The 6020-nt window shown below is 41.6% G+C and overlaps 1 pseudogene; it reads left to right on the top strand.

The window, feature by feature from the left end:
- Positions 1–3282: 3282 nt before the first annotated feature.
- On the top strand, positions 3283–4533 carry LOC102957654 (annotated as a pseudogene).
- The last annotated feature ends 1487 nt before the right edge of the window (positions 4534–6020 follow it).

Raw genomic sequence — 6020 nt, 5'->3', positions numbered from 1 at the left:
TTGCAAATGGCAAGATTTCATTCTTTTTTTTATGGCTGAATAATATATATTCTATTGTATATAAATATATCACCTCTTCTTTATCCATTCATCTATCAGTGGACACTCGGGCCACTTCCATAATTTGGTTATGGTAAATAATGCTGCAATAAACATAGGGGTGTATGTATCCTTTCAAATTAGGTTTTCATATTCTTTGGGTAAATACTTAGTAGTATGATTACTGGATCACAGTGTAGTCCTATTTTTAAATTTTTGAGGAAACTCCATACTGCTTTCCACAGTGGCTGTACCAGTTTGCATTCCCACCAATGTGCACAAGGGTTTCTTTTTCTCCACATCCTCACCAACACTTGTTGTTTCTTGAGATACATGTAACGTTCTCAGACTAGTGCCAGCCACATGGTAAATGCTCAGAACGTGCTGTCAATTACTTGTTACTCTCTTTTCCCATGGCTTTGACAACCAACTGTATGTTACCATTGCCAAATCCCCATCTCCAGTCCTCCCCTTTCCTAAGTTCTCTATGGGTATTTCTGATTTCCTATAGCAGACATTTTTGCTTATGTCCAGCAATCATCTCAAACCCAAAATAGAACTCATTTTCCCCCAAAACTTACTTTTCCTCCAGAATTCTGATGTCACTTAAGGATACCAGTCTTTCAAGCTGGAAAACTGAGGGTCACCTGTAAGTGCCACTCCATTTCCTGTGCAGCTCGGTGCTGCCCCAGGACCGTCCCTCATGTTGGACCTCTTCTCCACCCTCACTGAAAGTGGACCAGGCCCTTATTCCCTCACTCCACTCTAGCTGATGCCACACGGTCCTATCAGACAGAGTTAGCTTCCTGAAAGAAATCTGATTTAGGCTGGAGAAACTGTTGTGCACATGTGAAAAGTACAAAGTACAAAAGCTCATAGCAGTATTGTTTGTATTAGGAAAAAAACCGGTTTAAAAAAAGTCAATAAGTATCCAACATCGTCACACAGGAGAAATTGCAAAATATTCGAACAGGAGAATGCTATACAGCAGTGTAAATAAATAAACGCTGACACAGCGACAACCAACAAGGATGCATGTTAAAAACATTATGTTGTTGGGCTGTCTGGGTGGCTCAGTCAGTTAAACATCTGAGTTCAGTTCAGGTCATGATCTCGCAGATCGTGAGTTCAAGCCCCATGTCTGCCTCTGTGCTGACAGCTCAGAGCCTGGAGATTGCTTCAGGTTCTGTGTCTCCCTCTCTCTCTCTCTGCCCCTCCTCCCCGCTCTCAAGAAGTAAATATTAACAAAAAATATTTTAAAAAAAACATTATGTTGAGCAAGAAAAATCAAACACAAAGAAAAATTTAAGTATGACTCCATTTATAAAAAGTTCACAAACAGTTAAAATTTTATTTTCTGAGGATGTTTATAAAAGTCATGAAACAGTAAAGAAAAAGAAAGTGTTGAGGAAGAATCACAGACACAATGATTACTGTCTTTGGGGCTTGAACGGGATTATGACTGGGATAGAAAGAAGGGGGAGTGTTCACAAAGTTCTATTTCTATACCAGGGTGAGGGGCACAGAAGTATTTGCTTTATAACTATGCTTTATACAGTATATTTGTTTTACTAGTTTTCTGACTGTGGCTTATGTTTTCTTAACTTATCAGGCAGAAAAAGAAAGAAATACAGTCACATTATTTTCTGGTTGAATATCCTCAATATTCCCATTGTCAAGAGGACAAGTTCTGTATTCCCAGCTATATGGAATCTCTTCCCAGTCCTGTTCCAGACACCTCTGTCCCCTCCATCCCTTGCACCCCAGTTTCCCACAGCGCTGCCCCCTACATTACCTGTACTGACTTATCACAGTGTTCCTCAGTTGTGTCTTTTCATTAGCTCTGCTTGCTACTTGGAATGCCGTTTCTCTGTTCTTCACCTGGCAAACAACTCTCCTCCTTTAATACTTCGTCCAATGTCATGTTTTCATTGAGGCTATCCTTAAGACCCCCAAGTGGAGCTAGTGGTTCTGTTTCCTTGCTCCACACTATTAAATAAATAAATAAGTCTGCAACAGTCCTTACGGTGCCTACTGCAGCAATCCTTTCCAGAATTCTGTCTCCCCTACTAATCTGGGAGCTCCCAGAGGGCCAGGGCCTCTTCGTATTCATCACTGTGTCACTGAGCAAAGTCAGTCATTGCCTGTCCAGCGCTCTTCTCACTCCTGAGGGAGCTCTCACCACATATTAGCTGCCTCTCTTACTTGGCTGTCTCCATTGATCATACAATTTTTGTGAGAATTGAAGTGAGATAGTGGAAAGAACCCAGCACAGTACTTAGGTCATTTTGGTTTTACAGTTAGATTTTATAAAAGATTTTTTTTAGCAGTGGTGACTCAGAAATGTGCTAGAGGGCGCTAGTTCACTGCCATAATAGGCTCTTAGGCTCTATGGGGTGTTCACGTTTGACTTGATCATCTAACAGAGAATCAAAGACAGTTTAGTAAACAAATTATCAGCCATCTTTATTCAGGGAAATAAATGAATACAGTTCAAAAATTTAAGTCTGAAACTTGCTTGAAATTATTTGGGGGAAGAACAATCCAACAGCTGGATTGATGGCATCATAAACTTGTTTTCATCCCTGTTTTGTTTATTCTCCCCAACCAAGGGATGGTCTGACTTACAGTTGGAAATGTCAAAGCAGGCAATGTTGGTTTTGGTGACGCCTTCACCTGTACCAAAGTGAAGAAATGCCAAGCAAGGTGACTCCTTAACTGTGAAATGAAAGGATTGGGCTAGATCATCTGCAGAGTCCTTTCAACTCTAACATTTGGTAATCCACAATTCTGGTTCTGGAAGGAAACAGGCATGATCTCCAGAAATTACAAACATTCAACCAAAAAGTGCCAAAATTCAATCAAAAGTGAAAAAACAATTCTTTAAGTCTTCCAAAACAGGAAGATAAAACAAAACAAAACAAAAAAGTTTCATTCTTTCCTTCCATTGAATGCTGGAGTTTAAAAAGCAGTGTGAGTAACAAGTGATTGGCTGTCTCAAAGATGTATTGATTGTGAAGTATTTTCTAGCTTCTTTTATATCTCCACACCTGTTAATAATTATTTCAGACAAATATTTGTCTTTAAGAGAGGGAGATGAGGTAGACTTCTTTTATATAAAGTATTAGCCAGCCAATATAAGCCAGCATTATAGTTTTACAATGACTTCATTCATTTCAAACAACCTGAAAAACCCACAAACATTTATGAGTAAGAGCAAAATCCAGATAACAATATTAAGGGATGAATATGAAGAAATCAGTAAATAATTTGTTTTTATGTTTATGAAGCATTGCTACTTCATAAGAATCAAAGTGACTCGCAGTTTGGGTGTTAAGATGAGACCAGAAACAAAAAGCAGAAGTCTGATTCTGCACTGATGATATATCTGATGCCCTGTGTAAGCCGTGCTGCAGAATCTTAAACTACGACAAATAGTTGTAATTTCTAGAATATGGGGTTGTCTTTTAGAGGACAAGCCAGGCTGGGATCCGAGAACGTAACGGGGTAAAAATACTGCTCTGGTGGGCAGTGAGGTGCAGGTTCAGAAGGGCATTCGTTACAGTGTTGCTGAAGCATGGGGAAAATCCAACTGTGGCAGAAGATGGGAAAGAGCCCAAGACTGAGCCAGAAGTCAAGAAGAGTAAGGCAGGAGCAAAGGAAAATGGAAAAAAGGCAGCAGGAGAGGGGGAGTGTATACGAGGACCCCCATCCCCACAGATGGGAAAACCTTGCCCAGTGGCAAATCGGACACGTTCAAGATCTGCACCTGGAATGTGGGTGGGCTTCAAGTCTGGATTAAGAAGAAAGGTTGAGACTGGGTAAAGGAAGAAGCCCCAGATATCCTGTGCCTCCACCAGACCAAATGTTCAGAGAACAAACTACCAGCTGAACTTCAAGAGCTGCCTGAGCTATCCCATCAGTACTGGTCAGCGGCGTGAGACAAGGAAGGTACGGTGGCGTGGTCCTGCCCTCCCACCAGTGCCCACTAAAAGTCTCCAAGGGCATCGGTGGAGGAGCATGATCAGGAAGGCTGAGTGACTGGCTGAATTGGACACCTCTGTGCTGGTAACAGCCTAGGTACCTAACCCAGGCAAGGTCTAAGGCATCTGGAGTACCAGCCACGCAGGGGGGAAGCCTTTCACAACTTCCTGAAGGGCTTGGCTGCCCGTGAGCCCCTTGGGCTATGTGCGGCCTCACTGTGGCTCAGGAAGAAATGGACCTTTAAAACCCCAAGAGAAACAAAAAGAATGCTGGCTTCTCTCCACAAGAGCATCAAGACTTTGGGGGAATTGCTACAGGCCGTACCACTGACTGACAGTTGGGGGCACCTCTGGACCTACATGATGAATGCCTACCAAAATGTTGGTTGGCAATCTTGATTACATTTTTTGTTGTGTCACTCTCTGTTACCTTGCACTGTGTGACAGCAAGTTCTGTTCCACAATCCTGGGCTGTGACCAGTGTCCCATCACCCTATACCTAGCACTTTGACATCTTCCCTAAATTAAGCCTGGGAAGTAAGTTCCCCAAGCTAGCCTTAAAACATAACACCCATCCCCAACTTCTTTAAAAACTGCTCTCTGAAGAGGGGTGCCTGCGTGGCTCAGTTGGTTAAGCACCGGGCTCTTGATTTCCACTCAGGTCATGATCTCCTAGTTTGTGAGTTTTAGCCCCGTGTGGGGCTCTGTGCTGACAGTGGGGAGCCTGCTTGGGAATCTCTCTCGTGCACATGCTCTCTCTCTCTCTCTCTCTCTCTCTCTCTCTCTCAAAATAAACTTAAAAAAAAAAAAAAAACCCTGCTCTCTGGAGAAACCTGCACTGTATTTCCCTTCTAAAAATGTGAATCCTTCAACTAGGCTCTTAGAGATACTCAGGTTTCCTTTAAACCCAAAATTTCTCTCTATTTTGGTGGGTTTTTTCTCCTTCTCCTTCTCCTTTTCTCCTCCCCCTCCTCCTCCTCCTTCTTCTTCTCCTCCTCCTCCTCCTCCTCCTTCTCCTTCCCTTCCTCTCCCTTCTCCTTCTCCTCCTCCTCCTCCTTCTTCTACTTCTCCTTCTTCTTCTTTTTGCATTAAACAAAAGCTACTGATGACTTCCTCTGAATTGTCCACTTGAAAATAAAGAGCCATAGTTTAAAAAAATAAGTAAATAAAATACGGGGGTGTCTTTTAGTCTTTTTTTTTTTAATGTTTATTTATTTTTGAGAGAGAGCAAGCAGTGGAGGGACAGAGAGAGGGGGAGACAGAGGATCCAAAATGGGCTCTGCGCTGACAGCAGAGAGCCCGGTGCGGGGGCTCAAACTCTAGAACCTGTGAGATCATGACCTGAGCTGAAGTCACTTAACCTACTGAGCCATCCAGGTGCCCCAAGTCTATCTTATTTTTTAAAGTCTACTTTGACAAAAAAAAAAAAAAAAAAAAAAAAAAAAAAAAAAAAAAAAAAAAAAAAAAAAAAACCCTTTTGTTGCTGTTTTCAGTTTCACAAGATTAAAGGTAGAAACTGCAGTGACACTTTAGTAGTTTTCACATAATTATGCTCATAACTCAATTAATAGTTTAAATTGTTACAATGAGGCATTTTGAACATTTCAAGTATTAGAAGCAAATATTAAAATATTGTTTTACCTTTTTGATTTATTTGGAGAGAAAGAGACAGAGAGAGAGGGAGAGAGAGAGAGAGAGAGAGAGAGAGAGAGAGAGAGAGAGAGAGAATGAATCCCAAGCAGGCTCCTCACTATCAGCACAGAGCCCCATATGGGGCCTGAACTCACGAACCGCACAAGATCATGACCTGAGCCAAAATCAAGAGTTGCCATTTAAATGATGAACCACCCAGGTGCCCCAAAACATTGTTGTATTTTGAGGTTCATAAAATAGTCCATAATGATTTCTGTGCATCTCTAGTCCCATTTCTTAACTTTGCTGAGCCTAGCTTCCTAATTTATAAGATGGGGCTATAGCTTATATCTTTCTTACATCCTT

The sequence above is a fragment of the Panthera tigris genome, chromosome B2, assembly GCF_018350195.1.
Source record: "Panthera tigris isolate Pti1 chromosome B2, P.tigris_Pti1_mat1.1, whole genome shotgun sequence".
NCBI classification, from domain to species: Eukaryota; Metazoa; Chordata; class Mammalia; order Carnivora; family Felidae; genus Panthera; species Panthera tigris.
The sequence above is the reverse complement of the archived record's forward strand: the minus strand, read 5'-3'. Positions and strand labels throughout refer to the sequence as shown.